The sequence below is a fragment of the Xyrauchen texanus genome, chromosome 12 (genome assembly GCF_025860055.1).
Source record: "Xyrauchen texanus isolate HMW12.3.18 chromosome 12, RBS_HiC_50CHRs, whole genome shotgun sequence".
NCBI classification, from domain to species: domain Eukaryota; kingdom Metazoa; phylum Chordata; class Actinopteri; order Cypriniformes; family Catostomidae; genus Xyrauchen; species Xyrauchen texanus.
In genome coordinates this window covers 36798323-36813612 of record NC_068287.1, presented here as the reverse complement: position 1 = coordinate 36813612, position 15290 = coordinate 36798323, and the positions used below count along the sequence as shown (strand labels likewise).

General features: G+C 37.7%; 1 protein-coding gene across 1 annotated transcript in view; it reads right to left on the bottom strand.

The window, feature by feature from the left end:
• Positions 1-15290, bottom strand: part of crhr1 (corticotropin releasing hormone receptor 1) — a 123554-nt gene that overhangs the window by 78535 nt on the left and 29729 nt on the right. The window lies entirely within an intron of this gene.

The following is a 15290-nucleotide window of genomic DNA, read 5'->3' as shown; positions in this document are numbered from 1 at the left end:
AGCTCGAATCATTTCAAATTGGTTTCTTGAACATGACAAAGAGTTCACTGTACTAAAATGGCCCCCACAGTCACCAGATCTCAACCCAATTGAGCATCTTTGGGATGTGGTGGAACGGGAGCTTCGTGCCCTGGATGTGCATCCCACAAATCTCCATCAACTGCAAGATGCTATCCTATCAATATGGGCCAACATTTCTAAAGAATGCTTTTAGCACCTTGTTGAATCAATGCCACGTAGAATTAAGGCAGTTCTGAAGGCGAAAGGGGGTCAAACACAGTATTAGTATGGTGTTCCTAATAATCCTTTAGGTGAGTATATATATATATATATATATATATATATATATATATATATATATATATATATATATATATTATATATATATATTTCTGCTTGAAAACACACAGGTGCTTAGAGGTCAGTAAATGAGACCCATTTAGAGGAAAGCTCTGCCACCATTTCTCTCTATTTTTGCTTTTCTGTGTTCTTTTCCTTATTATAAAACATAGAGGAACACCAGTACTTTCTTTGGTTTATTTTAAGAGTATGTCCTCTAATTCTTCTGTCTCTTGGGAAGAACTTTAATTCTAACATAGACATAAAGGCGAGAAGAAAACAAACAAACAAAAATGAACAGTAATTAGGAAGTTCCCTTCACCATGTTCCATCTGAAAGCTTTAAGATATATCTAAATTAAAATCTAAACTTAAACTTGAAAAACAGCAGAGGAGTCCAGAGAGAGCCCAAACACTGAAGCCAGAAACTGTAAATCAGACTCAATTAAAACTAAATAAACAATTTAAAGATTTGTGAACTCAACGCAAACACTTACGGAAGTGTTTTTATGACACTTTTCCGAAAACAGCCTTTCCATCCTTCTCAATACTCCCTCTTTTCTACCCTTTTTTCTTATGGCAATATTGATTGAGCTTCTGAAGGTGAATGGCAGCTCTATAGATCGCACACCAAACAGTGCGAAGCGAAACTGTTACATGGTGAGTCATCTGCCTCAGTATCCAGCCCGTTTGATCAACCAAACAATTGCCTGAAGCAGATCTGATGGTGTGACAAGACAAATAGAACATGTCCCCAGCTTGGCCATTTCTGCGCTGATGAGTACTGAACAATGCAGGAAAGAAATTATTGTGACATTCTTTAAAGGGTGTAGACACATTTGGCAAGTGGTTGATGTGTGAAGACGATTGTTGGGGAGTAACTTACTGAAAGTAGAGTCACTACTATTTACTTTACTACACATTAAAGTAGCGTGACAGTAGCTAGGATCTTTTTTTTTTTTTAAATAGTGTAGCTTTTCCAGTAGCAAGCTGTTTTTTTTTCCAACAAGTAGGGGTGTAATGGGACAAAATGCTACACTGTATTGCGCACATAATTGTGGTAATCGGTGTTGTTGTTTCCGTTTTATTAGATGAATACTGCTAAAATTTTAAAATGTAATCATATCATCAGATCCCATGCTGAAACCTGTATCTGAAACAACAATATGCTGGCAACCAGCAATGCTGTATTTTCTAGCTGGTAAGCTAAGAAATAAAACAGTAAAATCTGAAATTAAACCAAGGAAAATATATGGACCATTGCTGATTGGCTGAATATACCATGGGGTCAAAACTGCCCTGTAAAGATAAAATGCAGTAACTACATATATTCAAGACATTTACATATGCACTAATACACTGATAACTACAAAAATCTGTTTACTTAAAAAAAAACATCCGGTAAGCGAAACTTGTGCACACAGGATAACCCAGTAAGAACACTGGAAAATGTGTTTACAGTACATGCTACTTAAAATCACGGTAATGGACAAAAATCGACATGTTCAAGGGCGTTTACATGCCGTCACATGCCATCGGCTTAATAAGCATAATCAGTGTAAGATCATGCATGGAAATGCTCTACATTTCTAAATTCAGTTATGAATTAAAGCAAGAGACTGTGATCTGTCATTGCGAGAGACAGTTTGACTTAAATACGCTAAGATTTAGAGAAAACACAGTGAAACTATTTTATAATACAGAGTTGTCAAAACAAATTTGTTTCGGTGTATTTCAGTGTATTTTCTGCATTTTGGCTTTGTAGGGAGAAGCAGCTGGGCTATTGTAGCAGAATTCAGAAAGCTCAATGTGAAACAGTGGAGGAATTTTTTTGGGGGGCTACATACAGAATGTTGTCAAGGCTCCGTCTCACTCGCATGCTCTGCTGGTGACCCATGGAGAGTGAATGTCACTTAGCATAATGAAAAAAAGACCCTGCTCAGCTGCCGCTGATCTCGTTTTCTCTACCTGTCATAAGAGCTTGCCGAAACACAGCTGAATTGCAAGCTTTGCAAAAAGCCCAGGCAATGAAAGAGTCTGTCAAGGTCAGAGAAAGAGACTGACAATGCCTGAAGGGAGAGAGATAGACAAGAAGAGAGAGAGAGAGAGAGAGAGAGAGAGAGAGAGAGAGAGAGAGAGAGAAAGAGAGAAGGGATGAGGAGTTATATCATGTAATATAAAACCTTTCTCCCACAGCTGGAGTATAATTAACTTTCAAACACTTGCCCCGAGGCGGTAACTAAGTCATAAGCTTTTCCCTCTACATTTCTTTCAAGGGCCTTTATGTTCTAAAACAAGTCTTTTATAAAATATTCTATTTTTATACTACAGTTTTATACCACCTATTGTGGCTCTCTACCAAGACTGCTTAAACCTGTTCTTGGAGACTTGTTTTCCTGCTAAGCCCAGTTTCAGACCTGTTCTAATACAACTGCCTGTAATTTTCAAATGAGCCAGAAAGACCTTGATTAGCCGGCTCGTATGCATACAAGTTGAGTTGGAACTTCATTTTGCAGGAAGATAGATCTCCAAGATTGAGATCTCCTGATTATATATATATATATATATATATATATATATATATATATATATATATATATATATATATATTTGTTTTGTTTGTTTTTTGTTTGTTATGTTGGATTTCAATATTGAAATGAGAGTTACATTTTAGATTTAACTTTTTAACTTTAAAGTCTCAATGTAGATCAGACTCATCCAAGTTTTCTCCTTTCTGTTCATTACAAACTGATTTATCTCATTATAATTTCACTTTACTGAGACTGTTCTTAAATATTGTATGCATATTTTCACCTACAACTACAACTAGACGTGGAATACCTTCAATGAAGTCACGTCTAGTTGCTGCGTTCAAATTCCTTTACTCAATTTGTCAAGTAATTCAAAGTCAATCCACCTTCTTTCATTACTTTGAAAATTAGAATGTCATGCAATGGGATCTTTTTAAAAGAAGGCCCTACAAATTCAATAAACTATGTTTAATTAAACTAAACCAATCAAAGTAATTTAATTCTACTCTATTGCTACTACAATGAAAAGACTTACCCTCTACATTTCTGCAATTAATGCACATTAGGCATTAGTTTTCTGATCCAATGAGCACAGGGATTGAGTGATGTGCTTCTAAACTTACAGCACAATGGTCAGTCTGTGAAGCCAATATGACTTAAGGGTAAACTTTATGAATAAATATGCACAGAGAAAGGTTTTTTCAAATCGGATGGCCGCATTGCTGTCATTTATTGTGCACTTATCACTAATCTGAGCTTGTCAAGAGTAAAATTAACTAAGATCCTATAACATATAAATTTTCCACTTGTTAATGTTTAAGACCAACTGAGCATGATTCTGCATCTCACTCACTCCTCAAGCAGGCGAGTAGGCAGTTAGTGAGGTGAGGGAGGGGTAAAGTTTCTGATCAATATGAGCGCCTTTCTTCTAAAGCGAATGCAAATTACCAGCAAAGAACAAGCAAAGAGTTTTGCATAGGACTGTATGAGGCTGGGGATATCACCGTGAAGATTTTGCTGCTGATATAAAACTAAGCAATATCGTAAATATCACTATGATTTGAATGCACTTTTTTAAGCCACTTGCTTTCAGAAAGAGAGCATCATTAGACTAATATGACGATCCTTCATGGCTCCAAAATTATTCAAATTAACATAAAATCAGCATATCGTCCTATGTGATTATTAAACCACAAAAACCAAAAAATCAGATACAGATAATTTTGCCATAGCAACAGATACAGACACAGATAATAGCTACACTGCTCACCCCTGATGCACACACCTCATTCATATATCAATTCCAAAACTTACACACATACACATACACACACACACACACACACACATGCAATTTGTTTTCTTCTCTTTCACCTTTCTCTTTCTCATAGGCATACTCACAATATGCATTACATTGAGAATAAACACCAGAATAGAAAATGTCTCGGTTACTATTGTAACCTCCGTTCTCTGATGGAGGGAATGAGATGTTGTGTTGATGTAGTGACACTAGGGGTCTCTCTTGAGCGCCTTGGTTACCTCTTATCTTTGAGAAAAGGCCAATGAAAATTGGCGAACAAAATTTGCATGCCCCTCCCCCGGACATAAGAGTAGAAAAGGAGGGAAGCGTGAGTCTGTTCAGTGCCGAGAGTAAGGTCCCGGCCATTTCAGCGGCTTAGTACAGTGATGTGGCAAGAGGGACACAACGTCTTGTTCCCTCCATCAGGGAACTGAGGTTATGACAGTAACCAAGACATTCCCCTTCTGTCACTCACCTGTCCCTATCTAAAAACGCCACACCATTGAACGCGTTACGTGGACTGCTGATGCTAGTGTAGCTGCGTGCAAAAATAGCAGGTGCATTAGACTGCACGTAACCTTCCCCAATGACCCAAGAGACTTCACATAGTTCCCCACATCCCTGAGGGAGGGAAGTGACGCAACTAGCCTGGGAGCAGGCTAACATGTGGCAAATACGTCACATGGGCTTATCAGCCACATGGAAGTGACACAGTGGTAGGTCCTGCCTCGATGGGGAGGAGCTCTACAAACACAGCAACCAGGAGGCAGTGGGAGCTCTGCCCAAGGGAGATGCGGGTCCGCCGAAAGGGGGAACGTACTGTGGAAAATACATCACAGGAGATATTGGAATAAACAGAACCTGTGAAGCACCTATTCCTGTGCATGCAAGTCGGTGCCTGCGGTGGGTCTGGCTGCAAACTTCCTCCACTGAGTTCGGAGCCAGAGGGCTAGGGAGGAAGGACACCCAGGGTCCATGACTTGTGGACTCAACTGGGAAAGATGCTATGCACAAGCGATAGAACCGGCCAGCTGTTGCCACCATATTACCTAATTCTATGTGTTCATACCTGTCAAAACTAGGGACGAGACCGGCTCAACATGGGGATTGTAATATCTCGCGAAGGTACTGGGTTTTACCCAGCCCGCCACTCTGCAGATGTCTGCTAGAGAGGTACCATTGGCCAGTGCCCACGATGATGCCTCACTCCTTGTAGAGTGTGCTCAAACCCACAAGCAGGTGGGCACGGCCTGGTTCTGGTAGGTTCCTCCTCGTCCGCCACCTCTGACGTGAACTCTTTCTCCTCTGACTCGTCAATAGTTTCCATGCATTGTTGGTATCAACATTGAACTGGCACTTGCCACTTGCGCTGGCTTATATGCCATTCACTAATTGGTTTAATTTTTTGAAACAAGTGCTAACAATTTTGTGTCGTTGTGTCTAAATGATGACATCTGTGTTGAAATTGTGCCTGTGTTTATCATTTAGCATCACATATGCATCTACATGCAAAATGAGCTTTAAAGTATGAGAATGTGCTTAGAGTTTTGAAAACAAAAAAGTGGTTTTGAGTTCTGCAAATTGTGTCTAAGTAGGCCAATATGGTTTAAGGTTTTCCCTAAAGAGAGTTTGATTCGACAAATGGGTTCAGGAAATTGACTGTTTGGTTCAGAGAATGGGGTTTAGTGTTTTAGCAATTCAGAAAAACTGTATTATATACAGTATTTCATATTTAATAATGACTTTGGATTCAGACTTTGCATTCTGTCTCTCCATCGTTAGATACCCATCTGTTTTTTACTTTTTTCCTAAATGAGCTGCATATGTTCATAGGAATATGACTGATGGACATGATTTGCTCTGCGAGACTTTTGGCTTCATGAACAGACATCACTACAATCTACCTCGCAGAATTGCTATTTACAATGATACAGCCATCAAGAAGCAGTTTGAATATTTTATCATTAAAGTGTCATCTGACCATACACTTCCTCTTTCTACTTCTCTTGCTGTGAACATTGTAAATGTACAGCTGTGGTGTAGCACTAACTAAATGTATCGACAATTCTAACTTTATTAGTTTTTCTTAATTGCAAAAACACTAAACCCCATTCTCTGAACCAAATGCTCAGTGGCCTAAACCCATTTTTCAAATGAATCACTCATTTGGCAAAACTGTAAACAAGTTCGGGTAGTTAGACACCATTTGCAAATCTCCACTCTTTTTGCAAAACCCTAAAAACATTCTCACTCACTAAAACACGTTTCACAATGTGATGCGCTTCTGTTCAAAAACGGTAAACAAGGGTGCCAAATGTTAAACACAACTGCAACACAGTTGTCATCGTTTACACACAACAACTAAAAATTGTTCATACTTGTTTCTAATGATGTGATCAAACCAATTGTACAACATACATAAAGCAAAAATTTATTATGCTGAGGCAGAATGAATCGCTCATTGTCTTTGATTTTGTAGTTGCACAACATTTCTGAGTGTACTTTAATGTGCTTTTCATTTAGAGTTTTCTTTGTTCTTTTGGCTTTTGCAGTTGGACTACTGCATTTTTACAGTATGCAAATGCTGAATATACAGACATTCAATACTGTACATTTAAAAAACATTGGATTATTTATTTTACCCAATAGCTGGGTTAAACATATTGGGTCGTTCTGTTGGGTTATTCCTAACGTTTATTGGGTTGTTTCTATAATAACGCACCCAGTTAGGTTAAAATTGGTCTCACAAAGACATTTTAAATTTCAACGGACGACCAGTGCCACTGCCAACAGAAGATACAGAGGTAAGTTAATAATATCACATTATATGAACACTTTTCATGTTCTTTATCAACATACAATAATAGCTGATTAATTAAATAATTTCCCCTTAATTTTGGGTCTGCTGTATTGCTGCTCACTTGGCTACCGACACCAACACTTGCTATAAAGCCAGCCTATTTTAAACTGTGGCGTAGAAACTATTAATTGGGATGCTCCCCCTCACTTTCTGTGTTCGTTCCGCCACTTTTTCTTTGGAAATCATACATAATATTTAATATATTTGGCCGACGAGCGAAGTAATTGTAATACGCCTCAGCTTTAAGACTCATTATCCGATGTTGCAGACACGGCAGTTTTTCATCAACTGAAAGAAAAGTATATTGACATTTTTATAGTGTAACATTAAAATACTTCCTTTTGAGCGCAATTCCGAAAGGGTGAAACGACTGCGGCATGATTATGCAGAGGTATGTATTCACTTTAGCAGTGTGATCTTGCATACTGTCTCATAATCTTTTACTGTACTGTAATATGTATACTAGATCTACACTGAACTACACAATTTTGCCTGACACTGTTCTTCAGAGAGTTTTACGAATGGATGGAGAGGAGATCCAGCATGAGTTCATTTACGTAGATGAGGCTGGGTTCAACCTGACGAGAACACGAAGGAGGGGAAGAAACATCATTGGCCACAGGGCTATCTATAGTCAATGTCCCAGGGCAACGTGGGGGTAATATAACACTCTGTGCAGCCACTACACAGAATGGGGTCCTCCACCGCCATGCCCATACGGGCCCTTACAACACAGCACTCATACTTACATTCTTGGTCCAATTGCACAACATAACAGCAGCAAATCAAATCGATCATATGCAATACATTGTTGTCTGGGACAATGTGTCTTTCCACCGCTCTGCTCTGGTTCAGAACTGGTTTCAGCAACATCCACATTTCACCGTCCTATATCTTCCACCATACTCTCCATTCCTCAACCCTATAGAAGAGTTTTTCTCGGCATGGCGGTGGAAGGTATATGATCTCCGTCTCCAGGCTGAGGTACCCCTCATCCAAGCCATGGAGGAGGCCTGTGACCAGATGGAGGTAGCAGCAATGCAAGGATGGATTTGTCATTCAAGACGTTTCTTTCCAAGGTGTCTTGCTAATGACAACATTGCCTGCTATGTTGATGAAATTCTCTGGCCAGATCCAGCTATGCGAAGAGACAATGTCTAGGTTTTTTTTTTTTTTTTTTAAACAGTAAACTTACAGTACAATACGTAAAGTGACATTTTGTTACAGTATTATGAATCTCCATGTCGACATTTTGGGCGTGTTGAGAAATAAATGAGTTTCTTCAGTCTGCAACATTGGTCTTATGTAGTGTTTGGTGAATTTACATTATATTTGTACTTTGTTGATGGTAGCCTACTCTAATCATAGGGAAATAGAAGTGCTAAAAGTGTTTTAGGTTTATCACAGCAGAGTGTAACTCGTGCAAACAGAGTATAGTAATGTGAAACGTGTGTGTTTTTTTACAAGAGTGTTTAATTATGCAAAGGATCTGTAGTATTTTGCTAATTGGGTGTGTGGTTATGCTAATTGTGTGTAGTGTTTTGAAAACACAGGCCCTGTTTTGAAAATCGTGCTTAAGCAATCCAAAGAAACTGTAATAGTAGTGTTTTCCTTATTACATTACGTGTTGTTCTGAAAGCAAAAAGAAACAAATGAAACACGGAATGTAGGCTGTCATCCACGCAGTCTGACCGAAGCAAAGCGGGCGCATTTACTTGCACGATTAACCGAAAGAGAAGTGCTGCTGGCTCGTGATGTGCGAATGGCTTGCACGCACAGCGCAAGTCTCATCACACTTTAATAGTGTTTAGCTTCCCATTCAGCTGATGGAAACACACTGCGTAATCATGAGGAAGGATTACATCAAGATGTAGATTGGAATGCAGGTGCGGAATTTACATAAATATAGTCTACTCCTCTCTCGCCGTTGCTGGTGTGCCAATGATTACCCCTCCACGTGCCAATGCTGACTAGATTGCCGACCCCTTTATTACACAATAGCCAGCATCTACATTCTATTGGGTGATAGCCTAATCAGAAGCCACTTTTCAGATAGTTCTGCGCCCCGGAATTCACAACGGTTATGACGTTTTTCACGTTGTGACATTTATCAGTTTTATTGTGACTTTTTAATGCCAAAAAGCAGCAACATTTTGATGGTGTTCGTTTACCATTGCAGGAAGGTGCCTGGCTCGTTTTGTGATCGCCTCGTCAATGAAGCCCATTGCTGGAAATTGAAATTACAAGTTGTTAATTCACTTTATATGAACAATTTTTTTAAAAAATAGGATGTGATGGATTCATATGTGAGGGAAACACTTCATTAATTTCTAAAGAAAAGCTCCATGCCATGTCACAGCCACACCTCAGCCTGCTCCATGCCATGTCACAGCCAAGCTTCAGTCTGCTCCACACACTGTTTCAGTCGAACCCCAGACTGCTCCATGCCAAGTCACAAACAAACCTCTGCTTACCGGTCCAGGCCCGCCTCTGCTCACCGGTCCAGGCCTGCTTCTGCTCCACAGTCCAGGCCCACCTCCATCCCTAAGACTCCACCTTGGCTCCGCCCCTCGAGCCTCTCATGAGCCCCCGAACTCCGCCTTGATCCCATGCCCCACGCCTAAGACACCCCCCAGCTCCCAACAGAACACAGGACTTATGTCAATTTATTCTGGTTTTGTTCATGTGTTGCTGCGTCGGGAGCCGCCCCTTAGAGGAGTGGATATGTCATGTTTATTCTGTTGGTTCCTGTTTTTCTTGTCTTTTATTTTGAATAGTTAGTCCTGTTCATGTCTTCAGGTCCTTCATTTTGAAATTTGTTCACTTTCTTGTCCTGTTCCCGCCATGTTTCATGTTTTTTTTTCTCATTAGTTCCTTTGTTTATTAGTCTTGTCTTGTTATTGGTTCATGTTTCATTGTCTTCATCACTTTCATTGTCATTGTTTTCAGTCTTGTTTTTTCACTGGTGGTCTTGTTAACTTGTTTCCCATGTATTTTAGCCCTCATGTTTGCCTTTGAGTATTGTTAATGTTTTTTTTGTTGTAGTTTTATTTTGTTTAAGTGATGTCAAGTCAAGTCAAGATTTAGTCAACTCATGTTTTGTTTGTGTCAAGTCTAGTTTCATCATGTTCATGTTTATGTTTCATGTTCCTAGTTAGGGTTTTTGGATCTCACTTTTGTTTAATAAACTGCACTTGGGTTCGTAGCTCCATCGTCTTCGTCCTTGCCAGCAACATTACACCATTGCCTACTTATTTATTACTTATTTATTTGTGGTGGTACATAAAATAAAACAAAACCAACAAATTATTTATTTTATAACCCAATGCATTGGGTAAAACTTGCTACCCAATAATTTTTTTTTAAAATTAAAATAAATTAAAATAACCCAACAATGGGTCGGTGCTATATCAACCCACCATTGGGCTATGTGTTGGGTCATTTTTATCCCAACTAATTTTAGTGAGTATTACTTGAAGTACTTACAGTATACAAAATATGCATTGTACTAAGTTGTGATTACTAAAATGTGTTTACTATATATAATAATAATAATAATAATAATAATAATAATAATAATAATAATAAAAATATTCTTTGATGCAGTGTCTAATAAATGCTCTGTAGTGTTTATGTATTGACTGGCTATGTGTAAGGTCTGAAACTTTGTTTGATTTTGAGATAAATGGTTCTGAGGCGACTCTTTGAAAGAGTCAGGGGTTTTGTGAATGTCGTTTGAAGATTTGGTTTTGTATCTACAGTTGTGAGAAAATGGGTGAAGGCTTCAAGACATTAGTCTTAGCAATTGTGAAAAACTGTAACTTTAGTAGTTTGACCTGCAACGGTTTGTGAATCTCTCCCCACAGGGTCTGGTTGATATCAGTAAACAAAAATGGGGATAGAGGAGTTTTGCAGTTAAACATGGCCAAAAAAAAAAAATCACACTGGAGGATGAAAAGGGGAGAGGACACACACACACACACGCACACACACACTTCATCTGCCTCAAACACTTGCTAACCCTCCTACTGAAGCAGATACGGTCGGAACATTTATAATGGCCAAAAAATTTGTGAGCTCTTTAGTAATGGCATAACTCTGTGCCATGCAACACAGCTGAAAAACTGACCAACCTTACATGTAACCAAAGAACTATAGACCAGACATGGACGCACGCTTTCTCTTTCAAAGACACACAAACATACATTTCAAACCTTGTTATGTAGCTCTTAGCTGTCTGCACAGTTGTTCTACTCTGACAGCTGCTGTTCCTATCAAAGAGTGCCAGGTTTATATTACTTAACATCAGCCGCGGCCCGTGCATTTTAAGTTTAGGCCGACTGCGACTCACGTCATTAAGAAAACAGTTTCACAATGAATAAGACACCGTATGCCATCATCCATTCTGTGGCAATTTAAATTTTAAAAACACGTCCATTCACGAAAGCCAGAACCAAGGAGGTCTAATACCAAGAAAAAGCTCTCTAATAATATTTGCAATTTAAATTTTGCTTGCAATAAATTTTGTTTCATCAGGGTATGTGATTACTTTTCAAATCTTGATTCGGCACTGAATGCACAAGCAGCCTAATTTACAATTAGAAAACTTCTGATGTTGTTCTAACAATGCAAAAAGCACTTACCAATTTACTTGAAGTGAAAATCTGTCCTCCTGTCCTGTTTAATTAATCAATCGTATGATCATGCAGAACATCTCAGGTTTTTAAATCCATAAGGATCTCTTACTTAATGGTGATGACAACAGTAATGACAGCCGACTTGTCAGCAAGATCTCGCACTCTTCGCTTTCAAATTATGTACATCACTTAAAGCATGATTGCGTCACTCAAGGCCAGCTAGAAGGCCTCCATTGGGACATATCCTAAAGACCACACCCACAAAAACCAATAAATCAATCTGATTGACTGATGAATCTAACAGTCTGACTTTAGATGCCTATTCACTGCAGCGTTGTGGGATTCTGTGGAAATTCTGAAGGTCTGATGGGGTGGAGCTTAGACTCACAAACTGCTTCAGCTAAGGAGCATGGATTCGGACATGCGATTTGTGAAACATTTGTCACACTTTGCTTGTAAGGTTTGAGGAATAAATTCTGATTGGATAAACTTTTAGTTTTTTTTCATTCGTAGATGACATAGGAGTGGAAAGCGATTGAATATACATAGGTAAAAAGGTTAATGAGAATGAAAGGATGAAAAAGTATTTATTTACAAGGCATGTTACCCCAGCAGAGAAGGCTTTGCTGGCCCTGAGAAATCACAACTGCTTAACATTACTTTCACTTCCAAAAAGAATGAAAGTAGTGGGGGAGGGAAGAAATGAATAATAAAAGGAAGGAAAAAGGAAGTGAGGTAAGCAAGGAAGAATTAATAAAAATAAGTGTAGAAGTGAATAATAAAAAGAAGGAAGGAAAGAAGGAATAATAAAAAGGAAGGAATAAGGGAAAGAGAACAGACGGAATGAATAATAAAATGTAGTGTAGAAGAAAAAAGGAAAAAATTAAATGAAGGAAGGAAGGTAGGAAGGAAGAAGAAAAACTAATAATCTTGCTATGTGGCCCTCAGCTAGCTGCACAGTTGTGCTACTCTGAGAACTGCTTCAAGCAATGTCAGGTTTATATTACATTACAGATTTTTGTGAATGCTTAAGCACTAACAGTGATTCTTGAAGCACTATTTCTGAAACCATTAACACTTGTAGCCAATGCATTTACCTAGTGTGCCAAACTGAATGCATGTTCTCTGCTTTACACTCAGTTTGTAATTTTATAACACACTTTTTGCAAAACTGTAAACACAATTCACTGCTTTACACTCAGTTTGCAATTTAATAACACTCTTCTAGAAAAACTGTAATCATTGGTCTCTACATTGCTACACTATTTCGCCAAATGCCTTTCCACATTGACACATGTGAAAACACATTTAGATAATGAGTTCACTTACAAATCAGAGCTTGAGCACAGTCCACAGTCTTATGGGCAGACCCACAAAGTGGTAGGTCTTATGAGGTGTAATCTTTTTTTTTTTCTAGCTCAAATGTTTTTATTTTCTTCTACTGCATTTTTGTTATTTGAGGAGTGTTAGAACATTGAGAAAACAAATACAGTAAATAACTTCCCCTTATTTGTATTGATAGTGTGACACCAAACCAGCAAAACATTATACAATTCTTGCAAAACTCTACAAACTCTTTTAGAAAATTTTGTTTTTCCGAACTAGATTTTTGCAAGAATTGTATAATGTTTTGCTGGTTTGGTGTAAGGTTTTGTGGTTAGTGTATAGAGTTTTGCGATAATAGCCTGTAGTTTCAAAGAGAGTGCCTAAGCAATCAGAAAATAAAAACTGTAATTCCAAATCCAAAAAGAATGAAAGCAGGGGGAAGGAATTAATAAATAATAAAAGGAAGAAAGGAGGAAAGAGGAAAGAAGGAATAATACAAATAATGAAAGAGGACAGAAGGAAAGGAAGTAAGGAAGGAAGAGAGAAGGAAGGACAAAAATGAAGGAAGAAATAATATAAAGGAGGAATGGAAGAAAGAGGAAAAGAAGGATGGAGGAAGAAAGAACACTGACTTTTTTCCTGTTGGTTTTATGTAATTCAATTGTGGACATTGGTTCCACACAAGTAAAAATGAGTTTCCTTAATATAAAATGTAAATGTAGGCTTTACTCAAATATTTGTTTTTGAATAAACTCGAATAAAGGAATTGAGTTAAACTAACTTAAATTGGATTAGTCCAAATAACTCCATTGAACTTTGCAGCTTGCTATGAGCTAGCAACAATACAATTTAGCATCTTCTTGTTTTCTTCAACTATGAGGGTTTAAACAGATCCATCTGAATCCATTTAATCATTTCATGCCAATGTAATCATATCACTTTTAATGACTGCGTTGAATTTTACTTGGACTTTATGCAATATTATTATGTTCTCATCTCACATATAAATGTATTACGTTTATTTTAAGTGTCTGGTTTAGTATTTTCAGTACAGCTGCATTCCATTATTTTCAGTGAGTTTGAAAAAGTAAGGAAGAATGGAAAGAGGAAAAGAAGGAAGGAAGGCAGGAAGAAAGGAACAATAAAAAGAAAGTGTAACCCTCTTGAATTGCACATAACATAGGTTTCATGCTAGTTTTTCACATAGTACCACATTTAACCTATAGAGGTCACTCCGGGGTATACAGAGCAAATTGATTGCATCATTTCAGACAGACAAGCCAACTGAGCATGCACACACACGTTCTGAGTTAAGTAAGGCTGATTTTGTAACATTCTTCCCATCAAGTTTATTAGTGGGTTGTTGAGTTGATCAATCCATCTCTTCATCGAAGAACAATCATTGACGTTCATGTTTACTGATTTTACTAGAGCTCTAATGAGTTTTCTTGTCTATGAAACAATTAATTAACTAATATTTGCTAATTACTTTTATATATGTTGTTTAATGGTGGATAAAAAACAGTAAGAGTTATATTAGATGCCTTATGAAATATATATTTGTATGTCCAATGTCAAGTTGGTCAAACTGAGACAGAGTTTAATCTGTTCTTTTGTTTAATTTTGCATCATCCATGCAGTTATGGGTATAAAAAAAAGGTTTAGTTTTTAAAATATGTGTGTTTTAGATGTAAAACCGATGTCACACAATCAAATGTACTTAATTTATGTGTTTACTGAGCATGCCCGTGTTCATAAATGTCAATGTGCTGTGTTAGCATGTGAACACTTCATGCAGTTTGATATGAAATATCAGAAAAATACATCAGTTTTGTGCCAGTATTGTTAAAATAGTGTGGAAACAAATTATGTTTGTGAAGAAAAGATGTTGAAAACTAAGAGATATATAATGTGATTTGCATTATTTTGTGCAGATTTTTATTTATTTTTTTTAACTATTTTTTTATGCTGACTCTGCATGCTTGATCCAAACTGAAATGACAAGCCAGATTCATCATGATTCCTGATCTGTGGTGCAAGTTTCATCGTGATTCAACACAGATTTACTGGCTAGAAGAATTTTACAACTGACAGCTAAACTGAGATCTCAACACACACTACCCAGGTCGAGAGAGAGACAGAGAGATAACTAAAAGGCCTTTTTAGTTTACGCAAATACACATTGAGACATTTTCACATTTCAAGGACTGAGGAACCTAAACACTATTGGACATTGGAGAAATCTTTCTTAAGTGAACAATTTTGCTGAATTACACTGATGTTTCTATAATTTTTTTT